The sequence below is a fragment of the Haemorhous mexicanus genome, chromosome 11, assembly GCF_027477595.1.
Source record: "Haemorhous mexicanus isolate bHaeMex1 chromosome 11, bHaeMex1.pri, whole genome shotgun sequence".
Classification (NCBI taxonomy): domain Eukaryota; kingdom Metazoa; phylum Chordata; class Aves; order Passeriformes; family Fringillidae; genus Haemorhous; species Haemorhous mexicanus.
In genome coordinates this window covers 14,702,880-14,720,076 of record NC_082351.1, presented here as the reverse complement: position 1 = coordinate 14,720,076, position 17,197 = coordinate 14,702,880, and the positions used below count along the sequence as shown (strand labels likewise).

At 45.4% G+C, this 17,197-nt stretch overlaps 1 protein-coding gene across 6 annotated transcripts in view; it reads left to right on the top strand.

The window, feature by feature from the left end:
• GRIP2 (glutamate receptor interacting protein 2) overlaps window positions 1-17,197 on the top strand; it is a 136,656-nt gene that overhangs the window by 28,340 nt on the left and 91,119 nt on the right. The window lies entirely within an intron of this gene.

Sequence of the window (17,197 nt, the reverse complement as noted above, 5' to 3'; positions counted from 1 at the left end):
TCCAGAGCAGAGGCTGGACTGGCTGCCCTGGCAGTTGGGTCATAGTAAAATTAAAAGTCAAGCCCAAAATGTGCATTTCTTTTTCAAACTTAAGCAGCTCTTGAAATTACATTGGGTCACACTGTAAGAGTGGGGGCACCAGGTATAGTTTTTTTCACAAAAAATCAGTATTTAAGATCCCAGTATCATAACTATTGAGCCATACTGATAATGTTATTTATTAATAATTACCATTTCAGGGCCTGGGTCTTAATATATAGGCTTCAATTTATTCCACTAATTAGTCTACTTAGTGTTCATGGAACAATTCATGTTACAGGGAAACTAATATACATAATAACCTGTGGGATTCAGGCAGTCTATAGGAATATGTTTACTTTCTCAGTTTGCAAGAAATTAGCAAAATAGAAGGTAGTTCTGTAGTAAAAGAGTAGGTGAAGTAAAGAAAGTTAAAATGCATATGATATACAACATCTTGGTAAAGTCTCACAAAATTAAATAACTGAAATGATTTTATTTATATTATGTTGTTTTTTTTAATGTGCTTGATTATATTCTGCAGTGCCCTGAGCACCTTAACTTCATAAATAAAACAATTATTTGGAATCTTCATTATATGAAAATTAATGCTTAAATTCTCAGAGACATAAATATTCCAGCAGTTTTTCTAAGGGTAGTGATAAGAGTTCATGAACACATTAATTTTTCCACTCTTAAATATTTCAGGTCAATGAAGTACAAGAGGAGATGTTAACAAAACCTGTGCTCTTTTCATAAGAGACTGGAGTGTTTGGAGGGCAGCTGCTCTTCTGCAGCACTTTAATAGCATCTCCAGATACTGCAATAGCAATAAAGCATGACAGGATTGTATAATAACTTGATTTATCACATTTTTAGTAGCATGAAGAGTGTATGTTACTGCAGCCATCTAACCCATGCCTCCTTTCAGAGCCTTGGGCATTTTGGGACAGTTACTGCAGAGGGCCACCAGTTATTGTTTTGGTCCCTGAACTCGCCAGAACTCCTTTGGGGGTGGTGCATGGAGTGTTTCCCTTCTTGGAAAGAACTGGGAGCAGGACATGCACGTGTTCCTGTCCCACCTGCCTGCCAGGAGGAGCTTTAGGAAGGGAACAAAGCCAGTTTGATGCAAGGACATTTTAAGTGTGCTCAGCCCAATTTCCCTCCCGAGCCCTTACCTGCATCATTTATGTGTTTTCCCCCCAGCTCTGTGACCTGGGGGATGGGGAAGGCAGAAAACCCTGGGCTGGGAGTGCCTTTGTGCTGAGTTTATAGAGGGCACCGTCGGTGCCCTCTCCAGCCCGGGGTCAGTTCTCCTGAGATCTCGAGTGGCTCTATTTTGTGCATGGAAGGAGCCACACATTACCACAATGTATCCCCCAGGAGGGGAACTGCTCCAAAGTCCTCAGTGGCCAAGGATTCATCACAGGATAACGCTGCAGGCAGTCTCTGAGTGGACAGCCCCTTGCTGTTTAGCACAGTGTAGGGAAGCGGTGGGGTCTCTTCCCCCTTGTGTACATTTGCACATCTAATGATCACTTGGGTAGCAGACATGTAAAACTGGGTTGGATGGAAAGATTTCCAAAAGGATGCTACTTGACCCCTGCCTCCCACACATTCCAGACCTTCTCAGTAGCCAGGAGGCGTCCCAGAAGAAGATAATTAGGCTGGTGCTATTTCAACTTCCTCTGATCCCTGAGAAAGAGTTAATTACAGTCTTTTCCCTCTTGCTCAAAGGTGGCTGGGTATTATTATCAGAGCTGTAATTATTCATGCTAATTGCTTATTTGGAGAGGGAGAGAGCATGAGAGAGAGAAACCCCAGACTCCCCCTCAGTGATTAGCAGAGCAGACCAGGTGCACTTTGCGCAGGCTGGTCCGAGGTGGTGCTGGGGCTGGAAGGAGGCTGGGGATGCTGGAGTGGTTGTGAGTGAGCTGTGGAACAGCCCTGGTCCTGCTCATGCTGCCACCTCCTCCGGGACTGAGGAAAAAGAGCATGCACTTCTTGCAGACCTTCCTCTGGTGGAGGGCACTCCGAGGTAATTGTACTGCTAACTGGACTCTTCATTTGTTTTGTGGCTTAAGTAACCTTTCATCATTTGTTTTGGTTTTTTTTAAATCTCAGGGTGGGTTGTGAGATGCATGTCTGAGATCTGTGATTAAGCTCGTCTGCAGATCTTGCAGCTGATATTTCAATAACTGAACACAACTTCCACGATCCCCTGACTGCCTCTGCATTCCTGGGTTTCAGATGGGATGGGGAAAAAGAGATGGCATGTGTGTCCCCTTCCCCACTTATGGGCTTTTAATTACAAGGCTGATTGCCTTTGGAGGCTTATTCCTGTAACCAGATCTGGGGCTTGCCTGTTAAAAGCAGTGGGTTTAAGCTTTTTTTGTTGATGACTAAGGGTATCAGAAGTGTGATGGTCTTGCTTAGATGCTTGCTTTGAAGGCAGCAGTACAGTAAAATTTAGCATGCTGCAGAATCTGGGACTTTGTGGGAAAACAGAGTGGGAAGCTGTCTCCTTGGGCACACCTGGAGCAGTTTGGAGTGTGCTGTGAGCATGATAGCAAGCTGGCTTCTTCTGAAGCAACCAAATGGTTGGTGAGGTGGGTGCTTGTTGGGAGAACTTGAGTCATCCCTGGGAAGTAATTATTTTATTTGGCTTTATTTTTTCCTGGAACAGCAGGACTTTGTGTTCTGCTTGACTAGGGTTGCAGACTGCTCCTGGTATCTAATCTCTGCATGAGTCAGTGCAGTGGTGAGCAGTCTGCTGTGGCAGTGGGCTGTTTTCTGTTGCTCTTTCTGTTTTCTTTTAAGTCTTTGATTCCTGCTGTTCTTAAAGCTGAGGAAAACAACCTTAAGAATTGCACTTATAGGTGACGTAACCTATGCAGGTTTTAACAAAATAAATGGAAGTAGTTGCCCCTGCCAAATACCTTAGGATGTTCCTCTACCCTTCTATAAAGGTGTCTGTGGTGTCCTCCTTATGGACAGCAGCCATGTGCTGTGCTGAAAGCCAAACCCACTGCTCTGCTTTCTAGAGATCTAAAATTATGATCCATATGTTTTAACATCCTAACTGACCATAATTCTGATTTAATGTACCGAAAAAGCCTTTCATGTGGATGTTTTACTACTTACCTAAATTTGCAGACTTTCCATGCTCCCATCCTCTTCCTGATAGAAGAATTGGCTGGGGACAGAGCACTGCTGCAGCAGGGACTGCAGTCATCCCCGTTCTCTGGGGTGGGAGGCAGGGACAGGGATAGGGAGACATTTCCATGTGAGTATCAGAGGCTTGGATAACTTGGTTCTAACAGGTATTGTGTTGCTGAGCCTCAGCTGAAGGTTTACTTGTAGTTTTCTAAGCCTTTTGCATGTTGCTTTTTGAGAAAACTGTTAATCTTCAGGAAGCCACAATATCCAAATATGGAGCAGTGATATACAATAGAAATTGCATTTAGTAACTCATTTCATCCAAATCTGGACCCCCTAAAGACAGCAACATTTTACTTTGAAAATCTGTGGGAATTAAGAGTCTTTTTACTTTGTGTGGTGTCTGGCCATAGTGCAGTGATAAATTTTAAAAAATTTTTTCTTCTTCCCATATTTTCTATAATTGCAACTTCATCCTTTGCTTTTTTGTTCCCAAGTTCTGTGTACGACCACGTTATCCAGCTAATTACTACAAACTTTCTGTTATCCAGCTAATTACAACTTACCCTTTCCTATGGACCTTAGATTTCCCAAACACTTCCTAAATAACACTGTTGTAGAAGATCAATGTAGCTTTGTATGCTTTCATAGCAAACCCCTTGTGCCCTACCAGCAGTGCTTGCTGCCTCTGTGTCTGTGGTTTATCCTTTGTGGTGGAGTTGCAGGGCTGTGAGTGAGCTGACTTTCTGGCACCTGTGTCACTCAGTAGTTCAACTCCCTGTACAAATTTCCTGGGCAGGTCAGAAATCTTCATGCTTTTAGAGCTGATCTTTGCGTTACAGGGGTTAAAGTGTGGTGTGCTGATGCTGTCCAGGAGAGTGATGCTCCAGAGGAATGTGCTCTGGAGAATACCAAAGCTCTTGGGAGACTGTGATCTCCCTAATGAGGGAAACACATCCCTTTGTGGAGCACCTACACATGACCACAGTGTGTGGGGGGCTCTCATTGAGGTCCCTGACTGTGGGCCTCTGCAGGAATAGGATTTGCTTTGGCAATCTCTACAGTTCTTATCTTTCTCAAGTCATAAAGGGATTCCTTGATGGATTTTTGTGTCCCCTGCTCCTACTTGGATATCAGAGTTAGAGTATGTAGGTAAGGGGAATCCTTAAATATTACTGGAATTTTCCATTAGACTCTTGTTAGTAGGGAAACAAAAATCCTGTAAGATGCTGTGATCATGATGTCTCTGCTGACTTGTGTTAATGCTGGCTCTGGACTGACTGGGGTTAAGCTGTTGCACTGCTGTGGTTTTCATTCCTGTCCCCCAGGAAGGGAAATGACACTGCTACCAAGAGCAACTTGTCTGCTCAGTGCTCGGTGTCGGGAGCTGATGCTGGTGTGTGTGTGTGTGTTCAGTGGCTGCAGGGTGACCAACAGGAATCCTGGGAATGTTAACCACTCTTTTATTATTGTTGTTAATAATAATAAATTAAAAATTAGAGCCTTAATGATGTGGAACTAGATGAGCTTGTGTGTCATAGGAGCAAAGATGTAGGATGTCCAACATGGGGGGGTCCCAACTGGAGACAGCGCTGTTGCCCTTGACCTGCTGACATCCAGATTTCTGGGATGCAAGTAAGGAGGCTTGGAGCAAGGCAGCTGCAAGTACAGGGCTGGGTGAGAAGCTTGGGGCTGCAGTCTTGTAGCAGTTTGGTGCTTGCTAAATGCCTGCCTTTCATCTGCTGTTGACCTGTGCTGGACTTGAAGCTAGTCAGGAGCAATCCAGACAAGCCTTTTGGACAGCAGGCGTGTCTAAGCAGGCTTGGTGTGCTTTGATCTGTAAGACTCTCCTGTAAGCACCAACCAGCCTTTCAACTGGTTGCTGTGGAAGAGAAGATTTGATGGAATGAGATGGCACAGTTGGGTTTACTGGATTTCTTACACTCCTGTGGTTGAAATCAGAAAATGTAGATGAAAGGCTTTGGGAGTGAGGGGACAGGGGAAGCTGACCCCCCAGTCCACATCAACCATTGCAGTAGTTTGGGCAGTGTTATAATTTTCCTTTTTTTTTTTTTCCTGAAAAAATCCATTAATTAAAAGGTTATATCGATCAGCATTCATTGAGTTTGACAGATCTGATATTCAGTGCTAATTCATGGAGCAGCTCTACTCAGTGTGTGTGTGCATCTTTAGGGGCTGGGGCAGCCAGCAAGTCATCATCTGTCACTCTGAGTTCTTGCTCCATCTATGCCTGGTATATCTGGTGGGGGGCAATGCTGGGGGGAGCCCTTACACAGCTGGGTATGATTAGTGAACACCACAGAAAAAAACAACCAAGCAAACTAAACATCTGTGTGTCAGCTATCAGAACACAGGAGCTGACAAAAGGTATTTGGGCAATGACCAAAATGCTCTTCTCAGAGAATACCCACACTTCTCTGTGGCCACCCCTAGCAGGACTCTGGGCCAAGCCCCAACAGTGTGAGACTGTGCAGCCTTAGAGTGGTTTTTCTACAAGTTAGCCTTGGGAAGCATCCTAGCTGGAAATAATTTTCTGCTCCAAAGTGTAATTCCTGTAGCAGGTGAGTTCCTTGGGGTTGGGCTTTTTTCTGAAACAGCATTGTGAAGGGCAAGTGCTGATAGTTTGATGTTTTTCTTTTTTCCCTTGAGATATTGCTATTTCCTTTCTTTTCCCTCATAGCACTCATGAGGGCATCACTCATTATCCTCATCCCCGACAGAACTTTCAAACCCTTGCTCAAATCCTTCCTTGTCATTTGGTCTGACATGCAGTGGTGACATAACGTGACAGGGACATATGTAACAAGCTTCTGTGGAGAGACATATGTGGGAATATATATATGTGTATAAATATTTTGGTAGCACTTAAATGTATTACCAGTTTCTCCCACATTCCTTTGCTGGTGCAGTGACTGATGGTGGGGATTTTGTGTGTTATCCCCAAGCTCCCAGGCAGACACATTGTAGCTTTCTGCTATATTCCACTTTCGTGCTCAACCAGAGCTAAGGTCTTTTGTAAAGTACCACTGTTCATTTTCCAACGTATCCCAAGTAAATATTCTCAATAGTATTATCTTGACAATAAATAACCTGTGCTGCTCCTGCTTTGTGCTGTGTTGTTCTCTTCCCCTCTCTGGCACTGTGCAGTTCCCACTCCACTGTTTCCTACTGAAGTCTGTAAAGCTTTGCTGCTGTGGCTGCATGAGGACCTTTTGTATGTCTATAACCCCAAAATGAATGGTTGCTGACCTCACAGGGATCTGATTGAGTTGTTCTGGGTGCATAACTCAGTGAGTTATGATTACAGTGTGTAATCTTATTCCTTACATTATCAATCCCATAGTGGAAAAAGCTCGTGTGAGCTGTCTTAACCCATTCCCCATCACCTTCTAGTTGGCTGCTCTGTGCCTTCAAAAACTCCTGGCTTAAGGGGCTGACATATATTATTTTTTTCTTTTCTTTACTCTTTGTGAGACTTTATTCAAGTTAGCACACGAATTTTGTGTCTTGCTGAGTTTACATGAGGGGAGCAGCAAAGGCAAATGTCAAAAGAGGATCTCATTTCTGTCAAAATGCTGTGAAAGGAGAAGATAAAGGGTATCCTGTGCTTCTGATGCACTTGACTGTATTATCAGCAAGTTACTATGATGGCCAAGTCAGGCCCTCCTGGCTTCAATACCTGACTTGTGAATCCTGAAAAGCCTGGTGTAACTGGATTGAAATCTGTTCTGAAGCCTAATTCCTCCTGACATCCGGTGGTTTTGTTTGGTTTTGGAGTGGTGTTTGTTTTTGTTGTTTGGGCTTTTTTAATACTGTATTTTTAAACTGTCTAGCAGTTATTTACTATGGTAGGTTGGCTTATACAGGCAACAAAGCAAGAAAAAAAATCAACTGTGCATTGCAGCAGCACCTTCTTTCTTACAGGAAGAAAAGGGACCCTGTATATACGTGCATGTAAGAATAAAATTATTAACCTGCATCCCCTTCTGTCCCTATTGTCTTCCTGCAGCTCTCTGTTAGCCATTTTAAAAGGTGTGAGTCCAAGTGCAGGGACATGCTGCTCTCTCGTGGAGCTCCGCGCATTGCAGGCGAGGCTGGGGCACAGCACTGCTCTTCCTTGCAGCCTTAGGCTCAGCCCTGCTGTAGCAGCCTCTGAAACGACTGGTGCTTCTTTTTGGAAGGGAAAAGGAGATTTTACAGGTGATGAGATGAATGGCTTTCCTGCCTTCATTTTACAGCCAGCCCTGCCTTGGGATGGAACATGCAGGAATGCATTGTGGAGCTGGCTTGGCTTTGGGGGGCGGTAAGGAAGGATGAGGACATGATGGTAGGGACAGATTTCTCCAGCCTTTTTTTGAGATTAGTCGAGCTGAAGACCCTGTATACATACCCAGAATTTTAGAGGCTTGCTTGCATGTCCAGCATGCTCCTACAAGCAGCCCTGTCTGTGCCTGCAGTGCTGCAGCCTGAGGCAGAGTGCTGGGCACTGCCAAACACGGGGCTAAATCCCTCTGGCAAAGCAAACCTGAGGTCTGGGATGTTCCCACAGAGGAGCAGGAATTGCCCTGCATGCCTCCTGCTCTGTTGAGGAATCTGCTAAATCCTACTGTAACCCAGCAGCTTCTGTCTCTTGGAAAATTCGATAAATAAATGATAAATTTAACGTGTGTGCCCGAAAGATGTGATTTTCTGGAGAAGAGCCCTCTCCCCCGCTGATGTTGGGGCCGGGGGGGGAGGTTGGCAGCCTGGCTGTAATCGCAAGAGGGCAGAGCTGGCTCACGGCTCGAGAGCTCCTCCAGCTCATGGCCCCAGCAGCGACAGCGGGGCTGGCCTTGCCCTTGGCACCGGTGGCAGCCGGAGCAGCCTGGGCTGTCGGCACAAATGTGACTCCAGCCCTCTGAATGTGCCCTTCAGCACCGGTTTTACTTGGGGGATATATAGATGAGACAGGAATATCTCTTGTGACTCCTCTCCAGTTGCTTTGGAAGGTCAGCAGTACCTGTGCTGCACTTGTGGGTGGTCTCTCTATGATGCTAATAAAAGCTTCATATTAATATTGATCTTAGAATTGAAACCATAAATTGATTGCTAATTAGCAGCTGCACGGTGGCTCGAGCAGTGCTGGTAATAATGCATGGAGGCAGCTTCAGTAGCATTGCCAGCTCTGAACTCTGCAAATAGCATAAATGAAGATCACAGGTCCTGTTTGCAGTTAAAACAGTAGAGCTGCCATTGCTAATGAACACATTTTCTATGCAGACATTTAGCAGACCAATAATACTGGCACATTTTGAGCCTGTCTTTTGTGACATTGCCTGGAAGGAGCTGGAATGATCATGGTGGGAGACTGCCTCCTGGGCACCTGTTGGTGGCTGCTTTTTGCTCTTTCAGGTAATGCAGAAATGCGGAGTTTAAGGCTTTTAAAGAAATTCTAGATTTAGAGTGATGGGAGGAGAAAATCTTGGAGCATCTCTTTCAGTTCCAGTGGAAAATAATGACTTGGATAAGTTCAGCCACTCCCTTTGGGATCCTGCCTAGAGACTGAAGTGTAACACAGTGCAGGTACTTTTTGGAAGTCCTTCTTGCTGAGATTGAGCCTCTTGTCTCCCTCTGAGCTGCTCTGGCTCCCTGTTGGGTATCCTGGGATGGGAGAGACTTTTGTTCTGCCTTCATCTGATCAAGAGCAGATCTAAAACATGAGTGCCCACATAGAAGACACCGAGGTCCCTGATCCTAGGCTGGAGACAAAGCTTGTGCTGAATATCTGGGCTGCAAACACAGCCTGGATGCTGAAGCAAGCTCATCAGAGCCACGAAGTAATTTGAAACCGAAAATTTGAAATAGCCCCAGACTCTGTCATGACTCTGAGCATGAAGAAAACCCACAGGTCATCCTTCCCCACCTGCACTGCCATCACTCTCAGCCCACAACTACAGCTGTCTCTCCTGTGGATTGGCATCCAGGCTCCCAAGTGCTTCTTAAGAAGGGTCTGTGGAGGTAAGAGATGCCTGTGGAGATCCAAGCTGTCTGCTCCCCTCAGCCTCAAGATGAGGGGATTTGTACACTGTCCCCAGGACAAAGGAAAGAGTGCTGCTCACTTCAGCTGCTTTTCACCCTGACCCTGTGGTCAGCCAGAGTCCCAGGGTTGTGCAGCACTGTGGTGGGAGGTAGTCCCTGCTTCCCACACTGAGATTCCAATTAGATCAAAGTTCTAAAAGGCAGCTGAAGCACAGCAGAAACATCTTTTCCTTGGAAGATTAGTGGCTGAGTCATGCTGCCTTTGCCCTTCTGTAGCTTGGGAGCTTCTCTTCCTCAAGGGATTTTTCAGTTTTCTTTAAACTTGGAGGATTTTTGGGACTGAGTGGCAGAGAAACAACTGGCAGGGCTGGATTGCTTTACTTTAGCTTTCCTCCCACTTTCCTCCCAGCTGCAAGGTGCAATCCAAAACCATTTCCTTGTCAACAGCTTTTCCTCTTGGCTGTTTTAGTCTCCATGCCAAGGAAACACAGGTTTCTCAGTTCCTCATTTCAGCACTAACTTAGGCTGGCACTGGTTGTTTCCTGCTATCAGGCTTAGTGGGGTGGGACATTTTCCTTCATTTTTTCCCCTTTCTTCTTTCCTTTTTAAATTTTTTTTTAATTCTTCCTAACTGGACAATCTTTGAATATGGGAACTGTTTGGAAGTAGTTTTATCCTTCTGAAATGTAGCTGAATTGTAGTTTACTTACTGTGCAGGTACTTGCTGCACTGGGGAGAGATTTTGCTTTGTGCTGTGCTTGATGTTCTGGATAAGGAGTTATCAGGAGGAAATCTTTAATGGGTGTTATTTAGGCTGGTTTGTGTCAAAATAGAAATCCATGGCACAACTCTACTGAACAGTTTGAAGTGTGGTAATCAATACAAGTGCGACCTGTGCAATTTTTAGGTAAGACTCCACACAATCTTCACTCAAGTTTTCTGAGTTTCATTGAGGCCATGAAGTCCAGCAGTAAAGTTATGATGAATGGACAACTCTACATTCTCTGGAATGTCTCCTGGGGTATGGGAATAGGATGGCATTTTTGGCCCTGTTCTCCAATTCTTTCCTGGAAAGAAAAATTGGAGTTGTAAAACTGAAGGCAGAGCCATGCCATCACCCAAGCCATGCTGTCAATCTCTTCTGTGACTGGGGAGCAGCTCCCATGTGCAGCTTTGTCAGGGTTCAGAGTCAGCTCTGCCATCCATCACTCTGTGAATCTGCACTAAGCAGGTGCAATACTGGTGTCTGGATTACAGATTCTTCTCTAATGAGGTGATGGTAGGTGGTGCATGCCATTAACCTTCCAGGCTGTTCTAATTACTCAGTTTCTGATCAGACACAGCTTGTATTAATATGTGATGGCTGAACTCAGTAGAGTGTTGCTGGAGCACCTTAGGCTCTACAGACTCCAGAGCAGCCTCCTCTTTTGCTTCCCTCATTCCCCTGCTCCATGCACAAGGAAAGTAAGCCTAAAGCTCAGGCTTGGAAGCAGGGGTGGGGGGGGAATAGGGGCAGAAAACTAAAACTATAATCAAAGAAAAAGCACACTGCAAAAACCTCTCCATTTTTGTGTGTATTTGTTTCCACTTAGTAATTTTCTATATTTTTCTTCTTTTCTTCTTTGCCTCTTAATTTTTGCCTCATCAGTCTTGGAAGTTGCTTCCAATGGGACTTTCCAAATTTGCATCCCCATCATTCGCTTACATTGCTCAAACACTTCTTTGAACCTCTTTTGTCCCTACCTGAGCCCAGCATTTTCACAGTGAAATAAAAAGCTTCTTTCAGTGGTGGATTGTGTTCGCTCTCCAGCTTGCTGCCTGGGTGACTGAACTCCTTGGGCATGCAGTCCATAGAGAGGTGGTGTCTGGGGGCAGGCAAAGAGTGCTTGGGGTGGGCTGTACTATTGGGGGTGGGAGGATGTGTCCCCACAGCTCCTGGAGCAGACCCAAATCCTGGGGCCAAGGGTGGTGGGGTGCACCTGTCTGAACAAGCAAAAGCTCCCCTCTAGAGCAGGTGGGTGTCTATGGTGATGTAGGAGGGACCAGTGGTGGGGCTGGCAGCTGTGGCCTCCAAACTGGAGCAGCATGAGAAGGATCCCAAAACCTGGGTACTGGGCTGGCTCTTCAGGGTGCTGTGCAGAAACAAAGAGAAGTGGCCCTGACTTCTCCCATTGATCCAAATGTCACTGCAAAGCCTGAGGAGAGATTTCCCAAGTACCACAGATGAGTTGACAGGAAAAGAAGGAAAAGGACTTTCCAAAGTGAAACAGGCACAGTGGGAGACATTGAATTACCAAGAGAGCTGGTGGTAAACATTGTCCTCATCTTTATGGGAATGCATGGGGAACGTAAACGTTGGTACGTTTGACTTAACATGACTGAAGAGCCTCATCTAAGAAGCAGAGAAATGAATCTGATGTTACTTAGATCTGAACTTGTCCCTAGGCAATGACATTTGCCTCAGTGAAGACTCATCTTGTTCTGTATGTTCATTATAACTGAATTCTGTTTAAGGATGCTCATTGTATAGCATCTCATAAAATAAAATCAATTATGCTTCAGCCATCTTATCTCTGCTAAATGTAAAATGGGAATTGATTGTGCCTCTGAGAAGAAAACTCCTTGTAACAATTCTCATCTGTGTCTAAATGTGTTCCTGGTAGGCCAAAACCATTTAGAAACAGCTGCAGCAAGGGTTGGACGCTGGGGCTGGATGGGGGCTGGTGCTGCCTTGTCCTGTCCTCAGAGAAATTATAGGAAGAGCTCTATGCTGCCTTAATACAGCAACCTTTCTGCAAATGCATTTGAACAACAGTCTGGAGGCCAGGACAAAATGTAATACCTGATCAAATCATGCTCTTTGGGTGTCAGATTAGTTGCAGGTGCAATGGCAGAGCAGTCTTGTTTAACACATTTTTGTCTTCTGTCCCAGTGGATCCAAATGGATGAAAAAGATCAGGAGTGCTGGGCCACAGCATGTGGGAGGAAAGCCTGAGTCATGGGTGGTTATTAAATGACAGCAGAATTGAAATGCCACAAAAGCCTCAACCATGCACCCTTGTAGGCTGCTAATTGTTGATGATCTGCAAAGTCCTGGCTGAACTTCTAAGAGTGTTCCATTTCCCTAAAGGAAAAGAGAATAAAACAGCCTTTTTTCTGTAGCCTCTCAGCTGAGCTATGAGAACATGTATGACAGAAAAGGCATGGCCTCCCTTGTGCTGCTGGTTGAGATGGGATGGCATCACTGCCCTGGGCCCCAAGAAGCTTCTCCCGTACCTCTCCTGTGGCACCAAGCAGAGCCCACCTGAGTTCCCTGAAGTTCTCTTGGAATGCTGATGATGGTGGTGGTGTCCTGTGCCTCTGCAGGTGAAAGGACTAGGTGCAAAGGGCAGCTGCCCCCTTTTATTCTGGGGGAAATGAGTCCCAGAGAGTGATGCTGGGGAGGGTGGGAGTGTGGGGCAAAGGACTGCTGGATGCAGAACTGCTCCTGATAGTGCTGAGAGCTCTTTTCCTTTCCCAAAAGGTGAGAGTGCCCTTCTAGTATATAAAGCTCCAGGTTTTATTTCCTGAGTGAGAACCATCTTCCATTCATCATCCATTCACCATGTCTCTTGCTTGCACTTGGGTTGGTTTCTAGGCTGTCCTGGAAACTTCCTGCTCAGAGCTGAGGAACATCAGGTTTGACTGGAATTAGGTATTTTCACCAGGTAACAACTGTCGCTTGAGGATTTAGTTGGAAAAAATTCAAACCTGGTGTCGTGAGTCTAGTGGGACTCACAGCTCTGTGAATCACTCCCTGGCCTGGCACTGGTGGCCTCAGGGACCCGATGGAGAAGAGCCAAGTTGTGGAGGTGGCATGTGGAGCACTGCAGCATGCTGTCACCAGGTTGCCCTGACAAAAATAGCTGTGCATGCCTCAGGTTGAGGCTCTGTGTGATGAGAACGTACGAATTAGGAGCTTACTGCTCACTTTGAAGTCAGCAGAAGAAGGACCAAATTGATCCCCCCTGCTGACAGACCCAAGAGATTACTACTCTTCTTTTGTCCCTAAACCCAGTGCTGACTAATTCTGAAAAAAGACATATTTGGGGAGATGTTGGAAATATTAGCAGGTCATTGGTTAAACCTATGTAAAACTCTCCAGGGCTTAGTTAGAGGTCAGAGCCTTGTCCCCAGATGTAAGACCTGCTTATTGCATGGCAGAGCTCAGACACAAATACCTGCCCCCTTCCTCCCCAGCTCCTTGGGATTTGCAGCACTGCTGGCTCCTTCCTTGCTTCCTTACTGGCTTGGTCATCTCTGAGAAAACACAATACTTCCTTAAATTTAACTTCACAAAGTCTGTGGATCTTGTCTCTTCTCCCCCCTTCCTCACTTTCAAAAACCATCTTAAAAACTGCACAGCGATTTAAATGGCAGCTTGATGGGAATCCATGGCAAATGACTCTGCAATTAGTAAATCTCTGCTATTGTGACAGCTCTACTATTAAACTGCCATAAATGCCAGGCTATTAATCTGCTGTCTGCTCAATCCCCATGCTTCCCCTTCCTTGCCTGTCCTTTTCACCATTTAATTTTTTTTTTTTTAAAGTTTTAACTGCCTTCCAGCAAGTGTTTTCTGGGAGGGGGGTGTGAGGTGGCAGTGGGAGGAAGGTTTTGTGGCACTGTCCTTTAGGAGCTCTTCACCTGTAAGAAAGGTGAGAGAAAACACTGAATGGTCACCTCTCAATTGCTTTGAAACTTTTGCTAGTTCAAAACTGAAGTGAAACTCCTAATTTGCAGAAGTCCAAGGAAGGTGAAAGGATAGGGAGAGAAGCTGTGACAGAAGCTGGGCAGCAATATTGCCTGGGGAAAAGCCATAGCTGTCCTAATGGCACACTGAACTTTGCAGCTGCCATTTTCTCCATCCCGTGACACAGATGAGCATCACATTTCTGAGCCCATAAATCTCCTCTGTCACCCCAGGGCCTGGGGACAGGGGACAGGCAATGTGCTGGGGCAGAAGCCTGCAGGGCTGCAAACATCAGTGACAGCAGAGCCTCAGATTTCACCCCAGGCAAGGTTTCCATAGTAGTGGTATGTTGTGTGAGGGCATCACACTCTTGTGCACTCATCCCTCTGGAAAAGCAGAGGCTGCCAATCCAGGGACAGAGGGAGAAATAATATGCTGAGGAGTGGCTGCTGCAGTGTGGGACGGGAGTAGCAGGAAGGTTTTGCATTTATTCTGAGCATTGAGATCAGACTGTTGAGGTGACACTTCTGTCCTGGGGTTTCTGCTAGGCATGGCAGCTGTGTCCTCTGCAGTGATGTGAGGATGAGCTCATTGCAGGGAGATGTCTGTGGGCTGGTGAGAAAACACCCAGGAAGGTCCCCACCAGCCTTAAATCTGTGACCTCATGGCACAGAGCTGCTGTTCAGTGTGCTCCTGGTCTCAGTGCAGAGGTTTGCCCACCTTGCAGCTCCCCATGTACCATGGTGGCCCACGGAAGAAGAGCTGATGAAGGTGCTGTCCACTGCTGCCTGGTAGCTTCACAGAAAATCTGGATGTGTACTTGGAAAATGTGCATGTATAGCTGTCCTGTTCTTCTCCAAATGAAATGACACTGCCCAGTAACCAACCAGTATATTTGCACCTGCTGTTTTGAGAAGAGTGTATCTTGCAGTACTGTCTGGACTAGCTCTTTCTGAAAGCTAGAAAATTTGGGATTCTATGGCCTTTCAACAGCTGGAATATAAAGAAAGCACCTACCCAGGGATGGGCCTTGGAAGAGGTAACAGAAAAGTGACCCATCAACACAAAATCTGAGACTTAAAAACTGTTAGGGGGATGAAACAAAGGGAAAAACTCCTCTGATGGGGAATTGCATCTTACTTTTTCAGGCTTTTTCCTCGGCCTCAATGGCTTAAACACAGCTGTGATGGCGTACATCAGCTGCACCATGTAAACACCTAAATTTTTTTTGTGTCCTGTTGCTATAGAAACTTTCCCAAAGCCTGGGTACCAGCACAGCCACTTTGCTGTTTTGGGAACACTGGATGCCTCTGGGCTGGGGGCATCCAGTCCAGAAGATCTCCTGTGGATTTAGGCCCATTCTGGAAAGGACTTTTTTGGGCTGCTGAGATATTAAAGAAAGTGAAGATCTGCATCCACTTAGTGCCAGCTTTATTCCCTGGTGACAGGAGATGGGTTTCCACTGAGCATGCTGCCCTCTGTTAACTGCCGGTATTTGGGAGATTCTTAAATCCAGTATTATATCCCTAATTATGCAGAAATCCTTCAATCTGGTGTGTTTCATCTGGAATTATGCTCGACTGTCAAATCCTGCCAAATACCTTCTTAGAGCGAGGGAGGCTGGTGCACTTGGGTCGCTCTCTGCAGAGAGGAGAATCCCGGCCACGAGGCCACAGCTCCCAGCCCTGCGCAGGATCAGCAGGTGTGGATGCTGCTGGAGTGGCTCTGCCAATGTCCCTTTTCACAGGGGACAGCAGGTACACCCACCTTCCCTCACCCATGTGGTCCCAGGGTAAACATTTACGTTGTTGAAAGCTTCCCAAGTAAGGGGAGTGTTTTTATTTGTGGAGTTCCTTCATGGCAGTGCTTCCAGAGAGGTTCCTTCTAACCCAAGTGATTCCATGAAGAAGGGAAAGGAGAGAATGGTTTGGAGAGAGGATTGATGTGGGAGCTGCAGTAATGGCCTGTGAAGAACATTTGTACCTTCTTCCTTCAATACCCTTTTCCTCTGGCTAAATCACTGTACACCAGGAGTGAGTCATTCTGAGGATAACTACAGCTGCATGATGCTTTGTATATTTAATAATGTATTTAATGTAGCTGCAATTCAGATCACAAATACCCTTTGTAATGGTGCGACTACTGCCTAAAAAACATCCTGATGGGCTTGAGGCAATGATATTTCTAAAGGAATCCAGTTTTTAATTACTTTGGAGCACCACATAAAATGTAAGTAATTGTTAGTCAGCCATACCTGGGCACCATCTATATGCAATGGTTTCCAAGAGTGTGTGGTTACTGCAGGGGTGCACCTGAAATCTTGCAAGGAAGCCTTAATGTCCCCATTGTGACCTGCCCCTCAGGTATTGCTTGCTATTTCAGAGCCTCTGTAGGCTTCACTGCTCTCTGATTGTTTTGATCAAGACCTGTTTGATCCTGTTTCTGTCCCCTGACAAATGTGCATCAATTCTCAGCTATAAAGAAAGCAATCTCATAATTTTCACTCAAATCTCCACATCCTACTAAGCCTTGTGCTGCTTCTCAGAAATGAATTAATAGTTGAGTAAATGGGGTTTACAGCACAATATATTTTGGAGAATAAATATTCTTAAGCGATCACTGTGTAAATAATTGGACAGAATATTTCTATTACCAAAAGCTTTTTCTAGGAAGCTCTTCTGTAATGCTAGTTCAGTTCTGCAGTAGGTCTGTAGCTGTATGTCAGGGATGTCAGCTAATGTGGTGGGTGATTACAAAACTAGGTCTTCACAGTGCTTCTTACAGGTTTCAGAAAATAATTTTCTCTGTGCTTTTTTGTCTTCCTTTGAAAGAAGAAGAAGACACTCAAAGCATCTTTTTGCTAAATATGTAGCTTTAAAACTTGGTTTTCTTGGTCGTAATTTATCCAGTGTTGATTCTGGCTTAGATTCTGTGTGTTCATCTTTGTGGAGCAATAAGGTTTTCAGTATTGTTCCCAGTGGTTCTTGCACAGAAATGTACTCTTGGAGTAGGAGGTGTAGCTCTAGAGAGTCAGCTTCTGCAGGATTTTTGTGCCTTTGAGTACCAGAAACAACACCCAGGAAAGCAATAATGAACAAATCTCTAACTTTTAATGCCTTGTTGCACAAGTAGCTACCACTTTTCAGCATGTGAACAGCTGCTGGGGTAGCAGAGAGTGTGCACTTGCTGCCTCTTCTCATGAGTAATCTAAAGGTACAAATCATAAAGCATCTTTCCCATAAACTGGGT